At 42.8% G+C, this 21933-nt stretch overlaps 1 protein-coding gene across 5 annotated transcripts in view; it reads right to left on the bottom strand.

The window, feature by feature from the left end:
- LOC126248704 (ecdysone-induced protein 74EF-like) overlaps positions 1-21933 on the bottom strand; it is a 737945-nt gene that overhangs the window by 580800 nt on the left and 135212 nt on the right. For 4 of the 5 annotated variants that reach the window (XM_049949991.1, XM_049949993.1, XM_049949990.1 and 1 more), the window contains exon 2: positions 8675-8703. The exons of the other annotated variant lie outside the window; for it this stretch is intronic. The gene's annotated coding sequence lies outside the window, so the exon portion shown is untranslated. The remainder of the gene's footprint in view (positions 1-8674; positions 8704-21933) is intronic. 5 annotated transcript variants of the gene reach the window in all.

The following is a 21933-nucleotide window of genomic DNA, read 5'->3' as shown; positions in this document are numbered from 1 at the left end:
TACAAGTTGTTCGCCACGGTAGCTGCGCGATCAGCGCAGCGGATTGCTAAGCGAAGGGTTCGATTCCCAGCCGCGTCAAAGACTTTTCTTCGGTCAGTGATTGGGTGTTGTGTTGTACTTACGTTTGTATCGCCATAATTGGAAATCCAGTATTGAAATGGCAGAACGGGCAAGTCCCGAAAGCAAATAATTACCAAAAAATGCTCAAGATGTTCACCAGAATGTTCTGAAGAACAGAAAAGTGTGTCCATACCTTATTCCACACACCCTGACTCCCAAACAAAAATGACGATTCCTATCGCTACTTGATTGAAATGCAAAAGGTGGACAACTATTTTCTAGGAAAAATCAATACAAATGGTGAGAGTTGGTGTTATCAGTATAAACCTACCACAAAACGACGAAACGCAAAAACTTACATGAATGTTCAACGATTTGACGGCATAACCGATATCGAAGCCAGTGTGACAAACGAGTTGAACAGCATTCCACAGAAGGACTTTTCTAATAGTTTCACATGGTTGTATGAACGATCTGTGCGTTGTACTGAAGTGGTGCTTTTCTCTGCTTTTTATTAATCTAGTCTCGAAACTTTGAGGGCTGGCTGGGTACATATTCTGCAAGTCAGCACAGGGTGCATGGCCTGTACATCTGTTAGTCATTCCCTGTCCTGTGCGTTGTTCTTAGGTTAGTTAGGTTTAAGTAGTTCTAAGTTCTAGGGGACTGATGACCATAGATGGTAAGTCCCATAGGGCTCAGAGCCATTTGAACAACCTGTCCTGTGCCGTTCGCAAATGAAGCGAAGAAGAAATTATTGTTAATTTGCAGTCTTATGGTCCCTGATATCTCTTATTTTTTCTTCGCAGTCCATACGCAAGGTGTATTTTGGTGGCAGTAGGATCGTCCTGCAGTCTGCCGCAAATGCTGGTTCTTTAAACTTTCACAACAGTGTTTCATGAAAAGAACGTCTTCCTAGATTCACAGATTATCTTTTGAGATTAAATAGTTTACCATAATACTATCAACACGGCTCTGGTTTGCTTTGATGTCTTCCTTCAGTACGACCTGGTGGGGATCCCAAACACTCCAGCAGTACTCAAGAATGGGACGCACGAATGTTCTGTACGCTATTTCCTTTACAGATTAGCTACACATACATACAATTCTCCCAATAAACCAAAGTCGACCATTCATGTTCTCAACAGCTGAAAAAAATGGTTCAAATGGCTCTGAGCACTATGGGACTTAACATCTGTGGTCATCAGTCCCCTAGAACTTAGAACTACTTAAACCTAACTAACCTAAGGACATCACACACATCCATGCCCGAGGCAGGATTCGAACCTGCGACCGTAGCAGTCGCGCGGTTCTCAACAGCTGATCACTGATGCTCATTCCATTTCATGTCACTTTGCAACATTTCTCCTAGATATTTAATCGACGTGCTGTATTCAGCAGCAAACTGCTAATACTATATTTTCAGGTCAGAAACAGTTTTGCCACTTTCTGATTTATAACCAGCAAAGTGAGCATTCATGTACAGCAGCAGCACAATACCTTTTAATTAAAAACTTTAGACTGTTATTACATTACGGTAAGCTTGAAAGTGTCAGAACTGTTTCTAACCTGAAAGTATAGCGTGTAGTACATAAAAAGATAGTACACACATTAAAATGTACACATTTCTGGCCACTAATGATGCCTTTCGAAAAAAATGGCGAAACGCATATGGCATGATAAAACTGTTCTATTCATTTGCACATAGAGGGATCTACTGTGACAATTATTAACATATTATTACATGCAACTGAGGACGGTAAAACAAAAGATAGATATTACCTAATATACTACTTAATGCATACTACGCCATCTAACAAAGGACAACTCAGAGTACTGCTGCAGCCGCATAAAGCACCGGATTGAACTGTGTATTACCCACACTACGAGTGATGTTTTCAACTGCCTGCTTTACCTGCCTTCTACTGGGTAGTTGTAGGTGCGCTTGAGATCGAGCTCACCCTCTAAATCAGCAATTAGTGCTAAATAAAGTACGAGGGCTCTTCAAAAAGCAAGTAATACGTATTGCCTTACGTTTACACCATTTCGCAAGAATACATATTCCGGGTTTCATGCAGTTATAGATCTGCTGCTGAACGGATAATCGATGCATCACAGTGTGCGAGTCAAATAGCATGGCAACTGGAAACGTACTCCAAAGTTGAAGAACCCGGGACAGTACGATTCTTGAGGGCAAAAGATCTAGATTTCACACGTATTCACCGTGCATTTCTGGCGGTATATGGATCAAATGCAATGCCACGTCCAGTCATAGTGAAATGGTCCCAACAATTTGACCGAGGCCATACAGATGTGGGTCATACTGACCGGGAAGGAATGCCATCAACATGGACAAGAGACGGCAATGCCCAAGCAATCGACGAAGAACATCTGGGGACAAAGATATTTTCCGACCATGAGGACGTTCACACAGCGGTTTTCGAGTGGCAACGTGACCAATCAGTGCATTTCTGTTTTCGAGTAGTCGAAAGATTAGTAGAACTTTCAGACTGTTGTTTAGAGGCTTCGTGACTATGTTCGAACATAGTGCCACGGATCTGTGTCACTTTGAAATGCAGTGCAGTATTCAATATAAGTTACGTGGCCTATTGTAATAATTGAAAGTGGAAAACACAATATTTTTTATGTTCTACAGGATTAATTTATTGAGTTAACCGGCTTTCGGCTTACAAGACCATAATCATACTTTTGTTTTCCATTTATAATTATGTTATTCTATCAAGAAGTGACGGAAGAATCAGTTAATATGTTATAATGATGTGTAACTTATTTTTTGAAGTCTTCTTGCATTAATTTAAAACATCAACCTGGTGGAAACTACGTCTTTCTTTAACTTTCTTTATAATTTTAATTAAGTCTATATGTCTTACAGTACAATGACCGTGGCGTATAAGAACTCCATTTTAAAATTAAAAGCAAGCAGATATTGTAAGCTGGGTGTGTATTCTTTTAAATTTCTGGTCGCTGAGGTTTTTCCCTTGTAAACTGAGGATCTAAAAGTGTGTGACAGAAAATGTATATATCTGAAACTTAGAAAAACACGAATTGAACCTAATAATGCGTTGTTGCTGTAGGCTTCATGAGGAGTCGGCTTTTTGAGGCACGTGTAACCGAGTTCCACATATGATAGTTTCATTTCATGACTCGACACTGGAATTCGAAGGGTGTTTCCCTCTTCACGTAATTGTTGACCTAGACTGGAAAACAGGTAGCATCTCGGTGTGAGCGCTCAGCCAGATAACTTTCTCACGAGACAGTAAATAGCTCCGCACTTGCTTTCCAGAGATTTCACTTATTTTACGTAATTGAAGCGCTGCTGATCGTCCTATGGGCTGTAGAGAAAGCTACAGACTTTCTCTGCACTTCGAATCGTCGACAGTCGACTTCAAGCTTCGAATTTATCCTTGGAACCGTATACTCTACAGGGTATGTGAGGCTATGACATTCTAGTTGTCTTACTATGGAGCAGGCTAGATGTCACTATTCCAAGATGAGCATAAAATTCAACCCCTAACTTATATCGTGTTTAAAATATTATATGTTTCGGTTACCGTCTGGTGAAGTGGTACAGCATAACTGTAATATTATATGAGGCAGGAAGGATGTATGACAACGGTAGCAATACTTCTCACAAATATGTCGTCTGTATTATGTCTGTAGGTGACAGCGGCGACTTTTTGTCGCTCAACTGATCCATCCCCTCGTCACACCAATTACTTATTGCTTCTACAATTCGCAGACGAAGCCTCCATGTGAGATGTGTTTTTCGTGTTATTTAATTCCAGATCGCGTAGTTTTGGAGCTGTTGGTAATAGTAACTTCTTCAGACATGCCTGCTGAACATATTTTCAAGTAGTTAGGACATATTCAGATTAAGTCCTTATATCTAACTCTTTGATTTCGACAACGGATTTTTATTTCCATAGTATTTATAATTTGGAATTATAATTTACCCTTTCACCGGAAAATAGGGGTTGGGGTTGGGTTGTCTGGGGGAAGAGACCAAACTGCGAGGTCATCGGTCTCATCGGATTAGGGAAGGACGGGTAAGGAAGTCGGCCGTGCCCTTTCAAAGGAACCATCCCGGCATTTGCCTCGGGAGATGTAGGGAAATCACGGAAAACCTAAATCAGGATAGCCGGACGCGGGATTGAACCGTCGTCCTCCCGAATGCGAGTCCAGTGTGCTAACCACTGCGCCACCTCGCTCACCGGAAAATAGCTTTAAATACCTACTTATTCACTCAATAAACGATAGGGGCAGCTTTGTACCAGTGCCGATTTTTGTTTCAACGGTCGCCGTAACAGTCAATCAATGGCACATTGGTTCCTCGAGAAGACTGTTGCCATGCAATAAGGCTCCTAATTTAAGGATTGGAACCACTGAGAAGAAACACACATTCACTGTTCCCATCCGCGTTAAAATTCAAGGATCAATATTGGATATATCTTCAGATACATTGTTCGCAGAAGTCTGGTGTTAAAAATTTCGATCGAAAGCACTCAGAATACCAAGAGGTAATCATCTCAGGTACTTTAGTCTCTGAGTAATCTATTGGACACAACCAGATATTACCAACTAGGTCACACATTTTATATTAAGTCACTTCTGCAGTGCAGCGAGTAAAATCTCTAAACGTTGTGTTTAAATTCTTGGCACTTAATAAAGATTCCAGATTCATATGCAAGCTTTATTCTACAAAATACACTATTGTAGAACAGTCATTATCTTATTTTAAGCAGAAAAATCCTATAGATATTAAATCATAATCTCGCTAGGCGTGCGGTCTTAGGACGTTGTATGTAGGCGATAACTGTCGGGCTCCATCACCCATCACTGAGTTACATGCTGTTGGTGAACGCAGTATTTGTGTACCATCACTGCATGGCACGCAAACGATTGCAATTGACATACGAGCCATAGCAGTGCATGCTGGAATTGTCCTGTTAATCGCTATACCGCTGGCGTTGCAGCTTCTCGAATTCCTTTGCGGTCCGTCGTCAGCACTTTCAAACAACTAAGGTGCCGGAAGCGTGTTACGTATTCCCTCGCGGAGAGCCCACAACACAGGAAAGCTAATAAAATCCTCCTCCTTGTCTCGCTATCCAAGTATCTGCTGAAATATGTTACACAGATAAGTGCTTCTTCTCGTTTCATGGATCAGATGTTTTCACCTGTTCCGGTCAACTAGGTCCGTGGTCTTCCCCTCTGTCTTGTCCCTCTAGGCTTGTAGTCAAGAATTCGTTTTGGAATACATTCTACCTACATGTTCCCACCATCCGCATCTGTCTGGATCTATTTTCTTGCGCACTGAATTAGTTTCTAATTCATTTTTAATGTCTTCGTTTTTGAAGCGATCTTCTCTAGGACACCCTTTAACACTACGGAGAAATTTCATTTCAGCTGCCTGGATCTTTCTCCAATCCTTTTGCGTGGGAAGCCAGGTTCCACGTCCATAGAGCATAGTAGATACTGCCATGGCTTTGTAAAAATTCATCTGCCTCTCTTCCCTGGCCTTTTTAGCGTATTTCTAATTGCACCAGATATTGCGATAAATTTTAGGATCTTGCTATCAACATCACTGTCGAAATTTCTTCTTATATCACAGTCGAGATACTAAAAGCAGGATACAGTTCCAGTATTACATTATGTATTATAATTTTCGATTTTATAGGTGATTTTTCCTTTGAATGCCGTTAACTCTGTTTTATTAGTGGAGACGTTCATGTTATAGTTAGAAGCCAACAAATTAAGATGATAAAGGGCTCCTTGATGATTGTTTTAATATCCCTGGATTACTATTTGATCATCTGCGTACAGTACACCACTAAAACATTTCTCTCTATTGATCTTTACGCCATAGGTGATATTTTGTTTCCAAGCCCTGACTAGGTCATCTACGGAGACGTTGAATGAAGGTGGAGACAGACCACATCATTGCATTTTCGATTATAATTTTCGTCTCTTAGTAAAGAGCTTTTACAGAATTAATTAGATGCGTTGCGAAGCCTGTTTTTTCCATAATCTGCCCAGTAGGTATCTTTTGACTTTGTGAAAAGCTTTTTCATTATCTACAAAAGCTTTTTCATTATCTACAAATGCTAAGTGCTTCTTTAACGTACATTCTTTCCGTTTCTCTACCTGTCGTTTTATACTAAAAATACCATCCATACAGGATCGTCCTTTTTTAAAACCTATTTGTCCTCATAATAATTAGTTTTGCTACAAACACGAGTTTATAATACCAAGTTTCAGGGATGAAAGAGAAGAACAAATGATGAATTTGAGGTAAGAAAGGAATATTAGGGATTAAGCTCGCGTAAACGACATGGTAATGAGAGAGGAAGCATAAGGTCGGATTTGGGAAAGGAAAGAGAAACAGTATCGTCATTAGACTTAAAGGATTTACAGAAAATGCGGAAAAACTAATTGCGGATGGCCGGGCTGGATTTAGAACAACCGCCCTCAAGCGTCTCAGCACTGACCCACCTAGCTCGTTAACCTAAGTTAGGGAACCGTGATCCGGAAACGTCTGAATCAGAAGTTACGAACCCGGAACTGTTGTGGGACAACTTTGCCAGAGGAATACGAGAACTTGCAAATCGTGTTTGTACGATATAATAAACTTATTTGATAGTTGCAGCTCACTCTGTACGTCTGGCTCGTGTACAGCTCGTGAACGAACTCGATAGTGTGGTTCACGAAATCTTGGTCGATACTTTCTTTTCCCAAATTACGATACGACATCCAGTCATCTGTTATGGCTCTCATATAAGATAAAATAAAATGATTTATCGGGGGCACGAAAGTTGCATTTCCCCGAAAGTAAATACGAACGATGAAGTGCTTCTTCGATTCTCTGTCTGTGCCACCAAAGACCCAAATGTGTTCGATTTCACTTTTCAGGAGACGTCCTTCGCTTACGAGTCGTGAGGTCCGACTCGTCAATTTCTATGATTGTGTTCTGATTACCGTTGGGGACACTTTCGTTTGTGACAATGACATATCACGCTTCGCGACAGACCCCGTAATAGTCACTTTCAGAAGAAGTGCCTCCTAGTGTATAGCTTCTCACCCAGCAGGAAACGGTAACAGCTCTTTTCATTGCTCAATTTAGACGTGTCAGGCCAAGTATTCCTTCTTATTGTTGTCCTTTTCTTATATTTTGTGCAATACAGCTCTAAGGGGAACACGATATAATAGGTTTTCTTGTACGGTTTAGCGCATGACTGGCCGTGATATAAGACGCAATTCTTTTTGTTCCGCATTTAGCAACAAACTGTATTTCCACCAAAACTCCAACTACCTTTCCATTGTACATATTGGAGAAATTAATTTCCCTCACGAAAGTAAACTTTCGCTGGATATCAAGACTTTCATTCACTACTGTTTGCAGAGTTGTATGATATTCCCATGGCAACGCAAAAAAACTACATCCAAATTCCCCGCCTAATAAGTGAGCCATTCCATATATATATCTCGCTTTGCACACGCAACATCGCTACCCAAGGCTTCTTCCTTGACAGTAATTAGATTAGCTAAGGGCTTTCTATTATAGACACTGGAGCAGTGAGATGTTTAACCCTGTCTTGCGGGTCGAAGACCAGCGGCACTTATTTTGGGTGATTTGATAGTTTAACAGAACAGAGAATTAATCTGATCCCGTCAGTTACCGTTTCAAATTAAATCTGCAGATCAGTAGGTGGTGAAACTGCCGCACATCGTCAAGGGTGCGTCGATTCTGGCGAGTGTGATTTCGCACGACGCCACGGAAGCTCCGAGGCACGGAAGAAACGAACGTTTCAAACTCTAAACAGAGCACTGTTCTACGAATATGCAAGATTTGGCCTTTTGTCACATATCCACATTCGTCTCATCCCAAAGCGATTTTCGTCGGATGCGGCAGTAGCAGTGCTGATTTCTGCAGTGTCGGAATGAATTGAACCGTTAAGCTCTTTGGCACGGCGAAATATGCTACGTGTCGCTGTTTAGACTGCACGAGTCTTATTACACATTTGTTTCCCCCAGAGTGTCATCATTGTTGGTATCTCCTGTTGCGTCGTTCTTGGACTGTTTCCTCGCGTCCGTCGCGAGCAGCACGCACGTGCGAGCGCGTTCCGGACTCCCATTGTGTAACGCTTCCTGCGAAGCGGCACCGGCACGTAGCATGTAGCGCGCTCCTGTCGAAAGACTCCAGCGAAACTGAATGAACCAATTTCCACTTTCATATGACGACAGAAACGCTACAAATATCTGCCACCAGTTCATCCAGCAAAATACACCACACTGCCAACAATTCGAGGAACAGATACTTTTTCATAACTTAATTTCTAACGTGCGGGTTCTCCAACTACTTTACAGATGATTGTAGAGGTCGTATTATTCTTATTTTGTATTCAAAGACTGGAAAAAAATGCAGGCCTCGCGGGTAAGAAATACAAAATAGCAAGGAAAAGCAGAAAAAAGGAAGTACGTATTACAGCAAAGCTTTCGTATAAAAAAGCGGGTTGAAGGGTCACGACTGCAAACAAGGGTAACCCCACCTGCTGGAGACAGCTGGCTCAGTTGACAACGCCAGACTACGACGGAAGCTTACCTGCACAAGTTTAGCTGCACGGCACCCGTCTGCAAGCAGAAAGAATTCTCGTTAACAACACGCTCTGGAATGCAAAACACACGCCGCTACTGCACTTTGTGATGTAACATGTGCCCATTTGGCCAATGGGCGTGCTACAAAATCGGAACAGCAGACGTACCAAGATGCATCACGGTATTCATTGTTGTCTGTGTACGCTGCCAGCTCCAGGCGAAGTGTGTTGAGCCAGGCCCATCATAACTCTGGCGCACAATACTTTCACGTCTCATTTTCATAAATGATATCATTACACAGAGTTTTGCATCCTTATGTTCCCGAGGAAGCTACTAGCGACAGAGGAAACGTATGGCAAGCGATGCTGAATCGCTCACACAATCAACGAAATTACATTTAATCCTGAATAGTGATCCTCATCTCTATGTAAGACTAGAGTCTGCACAAAATTAGCATTAGTCAATGTTTAGAAAAATGTTGTTCAGGATAGCTGATCGAAAGTCCTAGATGGTGGCTCTCGGTACGGCGTTCATAAAAATAAAAGTAACAACTATAAGTTGTTATAGTAGTCGCTGTAACCATTTCTGAACTAAGAAAATAGAGATAACTCTTTACTTCTGTTTCTAAAATGAAACACTCCCACTGACTAGTACACGATTTCAGAAATTATTGAGTGTTTTAAAGTTCTTGTTCAAAATTGTTTGTTGGCTCCCACATAAATATTGTCGTATGCCACCTCCCAACACAAATGTAATCGAAAGTATTTCAGTTATGATCTTTGTTAGAAGTATTCTAATCTTCATCTGACAAGACAGCAAGCGATTCAACGCGTTTTGTCAAGCCCCAGAACTTCCCAGAAGTTTTTTTCATAGAAGACCCGCTTTGAGTACTATCGAGAAACGGAATGTGCAAGTTCCCGTAGAACCCCCGACCTTGAATACATAACACAGCGCGATATGTGACCAATACGTGGAATGAACAAATGCTGAAAGCAGAAAATTAAACAAAGAGATTACAACAGCTACTTTGTATGTAGTTATGTCACTTCCCTATGAGAACAAACACAAAAAAACTGCTAAGAGGAGGATCACAATTGACGCACTATACTGGACGAGGTCGTATAATTGTCAACCTACTCTAAGAGATAGTTACGTGAGGAACTAACACTTTACGTATAATCTAGAGGCGTTCTCCATACATGCCAAGTTCTATCATAGTTGAGGGTTACACTGACCGCCTGAAAGAAAATTATAAGCTTCTGGAAATTGGACCTTGATCTTTGGATTGCATGTTGCTGAAAAACGAGACCCATGTGGCGTCACAGAACAACATCAAAAAATTGCCCTTGCTCTACTTTCCGTCTCAGCTAATCATTTAAGGAAATTTGAACCGTGAGTTAGTCGTCCTAGCGTCCAACTTCGACTACACAACGCTTCTTATGTTCTCGGCAAGTTGTGCCGGAAATGTTACAATGTTTTCTGCACATCTCTAATACACAAATAGTCAAATGCAACAGAGTTCAGAGAAGAAACACTAAACAGCCTATATATGTCATTGCATATGCAATTTAAGTTCAATGGATCAAGTCCGCTCTGCACATGATAATATCAGCTCTGCCATGATAATATTGATCTACCGAGAAGCTGTACCAAGATCCTTCCCTATTTACTGATTCTGAACACCTGCATTAATCATTCTTTATTAAGTATTCATCCACATCATTTAGTTCCCTACACTTGTACTTTGTAAGAGAGTATCATCACTACGTAGGTTTATATTATATTCGATGAAGTTCACGTCGCGGTAAAAAAAAAAGAAAAAATCCTGTAGTTCAAGAATAATTTACTCAGGCAAGTTTATTGCGTGACTTTGAAAAATTCTTGTTCCATCACTGAAGACATACGGCAAGTATGGTGCGAATTAGCTCATAGGAAGATGTTTACATCTAAAACAGCTGCAGTTGTTGTGATATGATGTTAGGTGCGGTCCTCGGGAGTGCTAAGTCAGATGTTTGTAATTGGCGGTTTGTATATTTATAATTTGCGCATGAAACGTATTTTCATAAACAATACCCCACTTGCCAGCAAGATCACAGATTGTACAAAGTCACTCAGAAGTTAACACGTTCACGTTCCCTCTGAAAGTCTGAAAAACCACAGCTTCCCTAATCAGAGGAAACTTTCGATCCTCCCGGTTACTCACGAAGTGACGAAAGTTTTACTGACCGACGTGGTGGCGAAGGGAAACACCAACTTATGTTCATTTCAGAACAAAGCTAAACAGCAGTGCACGGGTTGGCTGCTGTGCATCGGCTACTTCTGGCTTCTCACTGGCAACCTGTGGACGCGCCCAGTAATCCGCAAAGCAAATAGTATTAACTAATCGTATTTGCTGGTGACATAACTTCGCATTTATAAGAAATCTGCAAGCGTCTTGCATACGTAACAGTCTTTACGCAACAGCAAGGTCAAATTTGCAACAGTCGCACATAGTTTGTGCGGTACTGTTTTCTGAAAACAAAAAGCAATCGTAGACTCTTTATGGTGAAGAAATCTTCAGAATTTATGCTTCTAAGACTGTATTTCGACCCAAAGTTTCACCACGACGATTCGGTTTGCCTGTTCACCATTTACACACTAGCTATGGTAGACAAGTCATACAAATAGTTTTGTATACGTGGATGATTTACAGAATGAAATTTCGAACTCTGAAGGAGAGGTTGTGGTAAAATGAAACTTTATAAAATATTTAAACTGTACCAGACTGCGTCTCAAACCCCGATTTTTGCACCTGCTGGGTATTTCTGTATTTATCAAGAAACAACAGTATATTTTACACACGATCACGGATAGAAGCTCGTAACTCACCGAGTAAACAGTCCTCCAGTACATATACAGCCAAGAAAAGCTGTATCATTACAGGATTGCTCTCCCCCTTAGTTGCAGTGAAGGCTAAATGTGTGATCTGATCCTTCACAAGTCCGTTATTTATTCCTCTAATGTGCTTATTTTTCGATCTTAACTCAATCTGAAAAGAAATGGCGATTTCCAGTATGCATTAGAAACATAGAATTTCGAGACGTTTGTTAGAAACGCATCTCTGTGTCGGAACACCAAGCGAGATAGTGCTGTGGTTTAGCACTGGAGAAGCGCCATTCGAATTCCTGTTCGGACGCCCTGATCTGAGTTTCCCGCGGTTTACCTAAATCAATTGGGGCGAATGCTGGGATGGGTGTTTAAACAAATTTCAGGCTTGCCGCCGGTCGTCGTTTAATTCATCCCACAATATTTTGACTGGGCACGTGCCAGTCATCTTCAGGTGATCCATCGATGTGAAGATGACTGGCAGGTGTCCAGTCGAAATATCGTGAGGTGAATTAAACAACGACCGGCTGCAAGCACGAAATTTGTTTGAACATTCAATTCGACGGGAAAATTTTAAAATTCATGCTGGGATGGGTGTTATATCTGTGTCTACAGCTGTAGCTATAGCCTATAACACTATGTAACAAGAAATTGTTTATGTAAACTTAACAACACTTCCTCATTAAAGCTGAGCTGCTCAACACGTAAATAACCATAGTTTTGCTCAAGTAAAATTTTCTTTGTAAATACTTAGGATATCCTTGTTTTTAAAAAACCTGGAGTAGAAAATCATGCATCCATATACTTCGATAAATAATCACTTGACATCAACCAATGCCATGTTGGTTGGTAATTTTAGCTCTTTTTTTTTTTTTAGTACCGTATGTTAGCATTAGATAACATTCAAGTGCAGAATTATTTCACTGTTTCCTAAATTATTGTATGGAGATTTTAAGATAAATGGATTTCTTCTAGGGCATGACCAAATACTCATGCTTGCTCTGCCTTCGGGACAGCAGCGCAACATCCCAATTAGGAAAGAATGGCCTGTGAGGGAAGAGTTAATTCCAGGCACAGCCTCTTGTAGCCGGGGAAAAATTTTGTTATCCCTCTGCGTATTAAAGTGGGACTAATTAAACAGCTCATTAAAGGCTTGGCCAGAGCTTCTGCAGCTCTTCACTTTATAAGATAAGTGTTTCTCCAGATATCTGATACAAAAGTGAAAGGTGGAATATTTACCGCGCCCCAAATTCGGCTCATGTTACAATCAAAAGAACAGGAGAAAGCAATGAATCCAGAAGAATGTAATACATAGGAGTCATTTAGAATGCTGATGCGTGGGTTTATAGGCAAGAAAAGAAGTAAAGTGAGAATTACTTAGGACTTGATGCAAAATGTCAATTCAAATGCGCTACTTATATTCACCTATTGATTTATTTAGACAGTATTTTCGAGATGTGATCGAATGACGTGGTGAAAGTTTAAATACAGACATTCGGTCTGTGGAGGGAAAAAAGAATACCAAGGATGGTGGGATACAGCTAAGACAGGGACTATATTTGGATTCAGTACGCGAAACTAAAAGAGCACCGCACAAACTAAGAAGCCGTTGTGATGTTCGTTTTTCATTTAAATTCCATCCAAAGTCACGAACATCCATTTTGGAATGTTTGTTGTATATCATGAGAACAGCTATGCTCATAACTATTAGCTTTTTAATATATTATTGTTGTTCGTTGAACACAGTAGTTACGTTAGTCTAACGCCATTACAAGTGAATATTTTGAAGTTACACCTAAAATTAGAGAAAAATAGCTTTATATTCTTCATTAGCATGGAAAAGACTAATATAAACAATAAAAGTTTACGATAAAGGTAAACTTGGTTAAATTTTGTTACCCTGTGCAATCAATGTGAAGCATAATTAAAAATAACGTGTCGTCCACAGAAATTTAAGAAGAGTAACGTTGCACATTTTGCATAATCTTGCACGGAGGGAATCAGAAAGAGACTGAAGGCAATGTGCCATCATTCATCGTTTCTATAACGTTATGAGCAAGAGCAATGGGATACATTCAAAAGTCAGAAAACTGATTAGGCAAATGGCCTTCTGTCACCGTGCCGCCTATTTCAGCTTGCTTTTTGCTGTTGAAGTTTTCATCTGCTGCTTACAATTCGTTCTAAAATTTCTTATCGAAAATACTCGTCGAGATTTGCATTTCGTGAAATCAGATAGTTCGATTACTAATTAACTTTGTAACCATTCCAGATGTGTACAAAAAAAGTCAGAAGAAGCCCCCCCGTGCTACCAGCAGAGGAACTGAGCACTAATAAGACACGTTTTCCGCTATCCGAAAGCATACAGAAACGTACTTTGCTCTTCTACAACACTATCTGCTCTAGATGGCACTGTTTTTATGTGGTCGTTCCACCCTACTGCTATCCGCGTGGCATGTGAACTAAATGAGTCCGCGCAGCGTTCTCAGATGTCGTATAACCATTTTAATTATTTTCGTAGTCATTCCCAATATTTACAAGTTAACAGCTAAGAATTTATTAATAGCACATTGAGATGCGTGGAAAACTAGCTTTTGCTCAAAACGGAGTGCAAATGACAAGTACTATACTCTTCCAGTGTTTAATAATGAGAGCACGTACCGAATTTCAACTAACGTTAGACGTAATTTCTAACATTTTCTAAACTTTTTCTCGTGTATATGCTTAGCATCAAATGTTTAACACATTAAGTCATTTGTAAAGTAATCAAATGTTTGAAGCTGTTTTGTACACGGGAGTTCGATTTTTTAAGGAAGCAGAGATTAAAGTTTACTGGTACTCACTAAGAAGGAAGTACAGTCTGTAACTGATATTTTAGCCGATACACAGGAAGCGCAACAAAAATGGCGAGTTTGCATGCAAGACGCCTCAGAATCAGCATGGTGTTTGTAGGCATTAGAAACACAACAGTGAAGTCGGCCGGTGTGGCCAAGCGGTTAAAGGCGCTACAGTCGCAGGTTCGAATCCTGCCTCGGTTCAAATGGTTCAAATGGCTCTGAGCACAATGGGACTTAACATCTGTGGTCATCAGTCCCCTAGAACTTAGAACTACTTAAACCTAACTAACCTAAGGACATCACACACATCCATGCCCGAGGCAGGATTCGAACCAGCGACCGTAGCATTCGCGCAGTTCCGGACTGAGCGCCTAGAACCGCTAGACCAACGTAACTGCTGGAGAGCGGTGTGTTGACCGACGCTCTTTCAAATCGCATCCGATGACTCCATTGGCAGAAGATAACACAGTAGTCGGACGGTACCGATGGCCCGCCAGGGCCAGTGCACGGAATTTACGTTTACGTACGAGACACACTTCATTTGTCCTTTCCCAGGAAGAGTGAGCGTTGGGAGAACGTGGTTATTATGTTATCGGTTTCTAACGATGAAAGTAGAACTTTGCTTTCTAAAGTTAATAGCATCTCGTCGACTGAATTTACTGGACACAGGGTACGAGACGCAGTAAAATGCACTTTCTCTTATCCGTAGCCCTTTTCCCACCTTGAAGGGAGGCTAACGAGACAGTGGTCTGAGTGTAGGGAGGTGAGGAGGGGGACGGGGGGAGGGGGGGAGGGAGGTTAGGCATGGCCTTTGGAGCAAGGTTAAAATCTTTTCCCCTTTCCCGCACTCACCATTACACTGCAGTATAAATCACCGTGTGTATCCAATCTGTCCCCCATGTCGATAGTGGAACCCGTAAACGCTGTTACCTCAATTCATTTCTTAGAAAACAATTTAACTGAATCCAAGTAGTAAAGCGGTGACAATTTTAATAAAGGGATGTGGATAAGTGCAATCAAGCCTTGACCTACGACTAGAGCTAAGACAGGTGGCGCCTGGAAACCATATTTAAGTTTGTCGTGGTTTCCCCGAATCGTTTAAAACAACTACCACAGTCCATTTCTTTCCCCCATTCTCGCGTGTGCTGTGTCTCAAATTACCTGTTCGTCAACTGGACATTACACCACAATCTGCCAGCTTTCCTTCTGCGACTAGAAAAATTGGACAATACCTGTATCATTCACAGAGTTTTAAAATCTCTTTAACAATACTGTATAAGTAACCATCTCAGTATCCGCTTTGATGGACTATCCTATTTTGCTATTAACACTCAAGGAAATTGCTAGGCAGTAAAATTTTATGTTGCTGAGATTGTACATACAGGTGACACTGAGGTCACTGGAGATGGATATCAGGCTCATTTGGACAATGACTGAAGGTTTTTCCAGTGGCACTGCTGAAGGAAAATCCCAACATGAGACAGTGGATACGAAAGCAGACAGATGGCGATGCCAGTATTATGTCAACCTCAGTAGACAAAGGACTGTTAAGAGAAGTGGAGACACGAAAGCAAGTGACAGTATGCTACCTTGTTTTCATATTGGTGCCAGACCGGAGTATGAGTGAGTACGAAAGATTCAGAATGATCAGGTTAACTGTAGCCTTCGACACTACTTCGGCAACTCGCAACCAGATTGTCACCTTTCAGTCTAACCTATACTTAGAGCCACGTTACAGATCAGTTTGTCACTACAGCCTGCACTAAAAATATTTTGTCAGTGTTCTGTTCACGTTCAGTTTGTACTCGTGCAACGCCACATGCCAGAATATCATTACGTCACTGAACGAAGTTGACATTCGGTATCCATGAAACGTGCCTGTCGTACCATAACATATGGATTAGTACAGGTCCTCCTAAGAGGATGAAGCTGGAATAGGGTCGTGCGCAGCGCCGCGTGGGCACTAGGATACAACACGGAATGACCGTTAACTTATACCCATGGCCATAACACACCTCGCAGGTTCGGTCGGCCGCGGTGGTCTCGCGGTTCTAGGCGCGCAGTCCGGAACCGTGCGACTGCTACGGTCGCAGGTTCGAATCCTGCCTCGGGCATGGCTGTGTGTGATGTCCTTAGGTTAGTTAGGTTTAAGTAGTTCTAAGTTCTAGGGGACTGATGACCACAGCAGTTGAGTCCCATAGTGCTCAGAGCCATTTGAACCATTTGAACCTCGCAGGTTCGTTCTGAATTGTGTTTTTGAAGCAGAGGTGTTGAAGAAACCTAGAGTTTGTCCAAACTGATATGGCTATTCTCGGTCGGCTGCTGGGTTTCAATCTACAACAGACAGAGCGAGGTGGTGCATTCGGCGGGACCAGGGTTAAAATCCCCGTCCCACCATCCACGTTTAGGCTTTCCGTGACTTCCATATTTCGTCCCAGGAAAATGCCGGGATGGTTCGTTTGAAAAGGAATCCGAATTTGTGCTCCGTCTCTAATGACCGCGCTGTCGACGGGACATTAAACTCTAATCTTCCTTCCTTCCATGTGCGGCTGGCACATTCCGCTCTTTCCTAAACTAGTGCTCCACCTGATAAGCTATACGAACTTTAAGAGAAATAAGTAACAGTGACGCCAACTATGATGGCGATGAGGATGATGATTATGGTTTTAAAGAGACTAAAGATACTGTATATTGGTCAACAGTCTTTTATCCACCCCCCCCACCCCCCCCAGGACTTATCCCCCCCACTCAGGACACCATGTGTCTGTGTCTAGAATAAATTACATGCGCAAGTGTGAGAATGATTTGTAAATAGTTGCGTAGCGTGCGTCCAAGGAACAATGTAGGTATCAGAACGTTATTTACCTAGTGGGATGTGGGAAACAGCCTAAATACCACATCCAGGCTGTCTGGCTCGCTAGTCCTAGTCATCAATACCCTGGGCAAATTCTATCTGGGATAGGCTCGCCTCCCCGTGGCTCAGAAACGACGCTTTAACGCGCTCGGCTATCTGGGCAGGTACCAAGTGTGAAACCAACGCCAAGGCTCCGGTGGTGCTTGGGGTTTGTTATACGCATTTCCGACAAGAGCAATTGAAGCTTAACCTCTGAAAATTGGCATTATGTAAGGTGTAGGAGAACCGGGCGGCGTTTGTTGCGTGCGATCAATCTAAGAGAGGCGTTCAATAGGCAATGCAACACTTTTTTTCTAAAAGCAGATTGGTTTTATTCAGGATTCCGATACACCATATTATTCCCTCCTCTTTTGGCTACAAAACCCCGTTTTTAAGCCAGCCGCGGTGGCCGAGCGGTTCTAGGCGCTGCTGTCCGGAACCGCGCGGCTGCTACAGTCGCAGGTTCGAATCCTGCCTCGGGCATGGATGTATGTGATGTCGTTAGGTTAGTTAGGTTTAAGTAGTTCTAAGTTCTAGGGGACTGATGACATCCGATGTTAAGTCCCATAGTGCTTAGAGCCATTTGAACCTATTTTTAAACATAATCTACGTTCAATGTGACGGTTTTAGCCACTTTACTGGGAGGGCCTGTGTACTCGCTTGATACCGCTCTATTGGTCGACGTCGGAGCCAATATCTTGATGCATCATTAACCTCGCCACCATCTACGTACTGCTTCCCGCCGAGTGTATCCTTCATTGGACCAAACAGTTGGTAATCGGAAGGTGCTAGGTCCGGGATGTATGTTGGATGAGGAAGGACAGTCCAATGAACAATGAAGTTTTGTGAGCTCTTCTCGGGTGCGGAGACTCGTGCGAGGCCTTGCGTTGTCATGAAGAAGGGGAAGTTCGTTTTCATTTTTGTGGCGACGAACACGCTGAAGGCATTTCCTCAGTTTCCTGAGGACAGTACAATGCAATTCAGAGTCGATCGTTGCACCAAGAGGGAGGCCATCAATTAGAATAGCTCCTTCAGGATCCCAGTAGACCGGCGCCATGACTTTACCGGCTGACGGTACGGTTCAAAATGGCTCTGAGCACTATGGGACTTAACTGCTGTGCTCATCAGTCCCCTAGAACTTAGAACTACTAAAACCTAACTAACCTAAGGACATCACACACATCCATGCCAGAGGCAGGATTCGAACCTGCGACCGTAGTGGTCGCGCGGTTCCGGACTGTAGCGCCTACAACCGCTCGGCCGCTCCGGCCGGCTGACGGTACGGCTTTGAACTTTTTCGACGGAGGATATGTGGTGTGGCGCGACTCCGTGCATTGCCGTTTTGTTTCTGTCTCCTGTGACGATGTTTGACAAAACATTGTCACGATCGTAACGCGCAATCAATTCCGCACAGACGGTCTTTCATTGCTCTTTATGGTCTTCTGTTAGGTGGCGAGGAACCCAGTGGGCAGACGCCTTTGAGTGGACGAGTGTGTCAACACTACCAACAGAAACGTCCACTGGAGCAGCGAGGTTTTTGATTGTGATCAGTCGATTACCTCGAACGAGAGTGTCAGCACGTTCCAACACTGCAGGAGTCACAGCTATGCGCACCGGCTCGCACGCTGGAGATCGAACAGATTTGCGCGAACTTGTTGCGATGATGAAAGATGCCTCGTCCAACGACTCACCGTGCTTTTGTTCACTGTCTTCGATGCTCTGGTTTTCCGCCAAAAGAAACGCAATGACAGTTCTCTGCTTGGAACGCACCTCTGTTACAGACGCCATTCTGAAGGATAAGTATGTTGCCGCTACGTATCGATACTACATACGGTCTACAGCGGGAATATTACACGAGGCCCCACAAAAAATTCCTCATTTTTTCAACCGAGAACGGCCGAGAAAAAAATGTGTCGCATTCTTATTGAACGCCCCTCGTAACACGTGCGCGGTGACCTTTTGATCTCACCGTCTCCGCAGCTTCTGGGCGACTTGCGCTTCATTGAAAATAGAATTCTCTGTAAGGCACTCGTTTGCCCGGAGGACTGTTCTCGCATTTGGTGGTCTGCGCGAGCGCAGCTGCCGAGTCGGCCGGCGGCCTTGCCGCTGCGACAATCGCGTAGAGAAAACGCGACCTTGGCCTATTACTTGTAATCGCGGCCGAAGGCTGCCAGATGAATTTGAATACCGGCTACGGCTGTGGCTGGCGGTGACCGCTGGACTCTCCTTCCGGCGCGAGGTCAGCCAATCGAACGCTGCGAGGCCGCTTCTTACGACTCCGGCTGCGTCGCGCCTTCCAACAAACAGTGAGCTGCGGCCAGCATACGCCCCTCCTCTCCCAGCAGCGGGCGCCTCCGCTGGCATGTTTCTGGTCACCGGCCCAATAACGAGTTCGACGACCTTGGCCTAAGAGCCTCGGTAAACACGGAACATTCCCCTTATCTCTACCTTTCTGTGTTTCTCTCTCTGTCTCTCTAATCCTGAGGATTGTAAGGTTTATTATTTTTTTTTTTTTTTTGTTGGTCAGAGAGGAACAGAGATAGAAGAGATGTGACTAAAGCTGGGAACAACTGAGCGAAGATATTCAATTCACGTGTCAAATCACGTTGAGATGAGCCTGACTGGCATAATTTCTTACACTGTCAATGTAGTTGAATTGGCTGGATTTAGTATAAAACGTTCTCGCTTCTCTCCCCTATCAAATATAGACAATTTCTCGAGCCTTAGATGATTGCTACCATGCTGCCACGCCCTGGCTCCAGGTGTCACCTTCTATACAAATAAATGGTTCAAATGGCTCTGAGCACTATGGGACTTAACTGCTGTGGTGATCAGTCCCCTAGAACTTAAAACTACTTAAACCTAACTAACCTAAGGACATCACAAACAGCCATGCCCGAGGCAGGATTCGAACCTGCGACCGCAACGGTCGCGCGGTTCCAGACTGTAGCGCCTAGAACCGCTCGGCCACTCCGGCCGGCCCTTCTTTACAAATCCACACTTTTCCCAGAGTAATTCAACCGACTTCAGCTCCTAGACCAGGAAGTAATTGCTGAAATCTATCCATTCTATCAACTATAACCTGCTTTACCTATTAAATTTCTAATGAAGACTCCGTCCGCTCATTCTTTGCATTACTGCAACGCTTCATGCCTTCTACCACCTACGTCCCGTTTCTAGGCCCCTCTCAATACTCTTTCCACATCATTTTTTCATATTACTTACTCCTCCCTCCTATCCCATCTACATCCAAACCCCTTACCTATAAAATGTTGCCAGAAGCCGACAAAACCATCATCCTCACAAGATCCAAAACTACAAGTCGTGTACGTGTTTTTAATTGTTTTGTTCAGAACTGAAGAGTAGTAACATGGCTTCTGCATTCCTCCCGTACCTTGGGAATGTAAGTAACAGGTAATTAAAAAAGAAACGAACTTCCTCGTGGGCAATCAACTTTCTCTTTAGAGGCCGGCCGAAGTGGCCGCGCGGTTCTGGCGCTGCAGTCTGGAACCGCGAGACCGCTACGGTCGCAGGTTCGAATCCTGCCTCGGGCATGGATGTGTGTGATGTCCTTAGGTTAGTTAGGTTTAACTAGTTCTAAGTTCTAGGGGACTAATGACCTCAGCAGTTGAGTCCCATAGTGCTCAGAGCCATTTGAACCATTTTTCTCTTTAGAGTTGTAGCTTGCATATGATGGGAACTTGCCCAGAGTGGATTTATTAATACCGTAGTAGATATGTGGCCTGAAAAAAGAACTTCGAGTCCCAAACAATTTAAGTCTTACTAGTGGATGTGACGTTTCACAGAAAATTTCATATTCATATTTTCACGGTCAGAAATCTTTTACCCATCAATAAATCTTCAAAAAATATGTTGCGAATAAAAGTCAGCGACAGTTAACGGAATTTGTATGTTTTAATTTTTTTCTTTTTTTTGCGGTCATAAAGTATCGATCCTTGGTTTGGTATTGCTAAGATTGTTCTATTGCTAAGGTCGTTGTATTGCTAAGATCGTTCTACTTACGCATCAGTTCGTATTTTAAAAGTGTGTTGTTACTAAAAGTAAACAACACTTAATGAAATTTGTTGTTTATGAACCTATTTGTTCTTGGCATAATGAAGCCGCCGCCTCCCTTGGTAGTACGTGTTATGGAAAATACGTTGGTATTGCTAGGGTTAATGACCGAACAAAAGCTCGAGTTGCACGCGCAAGTAGAAGCAATTCAGCCGCGACCTTTACGAAGGAACCATAACGACATTCGCTTGAAGTTCCTTAGGTAAACTGCATTGGAATGGTCGGGCATAAGTTGGAAACCTGATCCTCAAAAATACGACTTCAGTGAGTACGAAAACCGTTTATGTGGTCGGACGCCGTTCCCACTGCGACCTCGGATTTTAATCTAAGATGAAATAAGTACGTAATTTTCGCCCCTGTGTGTGACTCGTATGAATGCAGTTCTGTGACAAGTTTTCAGGATCAGCGATCGTTATTCCGAATCCGATTCATGTCTCGGTGACTTGTTAGCAAGCTAGCGCGTCACACATTTAGCCACAAAAGGGAGATCAGCAGGAAAGAGCTAGTGAATGTCAGAAACACATTTAGATATTCTTGGTGAACTGTGGTAAGTATATGATTGGTTCAAACACGTCATGATGACGTCAAGGAGATTGCGCG

Source organism: Schistocerca nitens, chromosome 3 (assembly GCF_023898315.1).
Source record: "Schistocerca nitens isolate TAMUIC-IGC-003100 chromosome 3, iqSchNite1.1, whole genome shotgun sequence".
Lineage (NCBI taxonomy): Eukaryota > Metazoa > Arthropoda > Insecta > Orthoptera > Acrididae > Schistocerca > Schistocerca nitens.
This window is presented reverse-complemented; position numbering and strand designations above follow the sequence as displayed.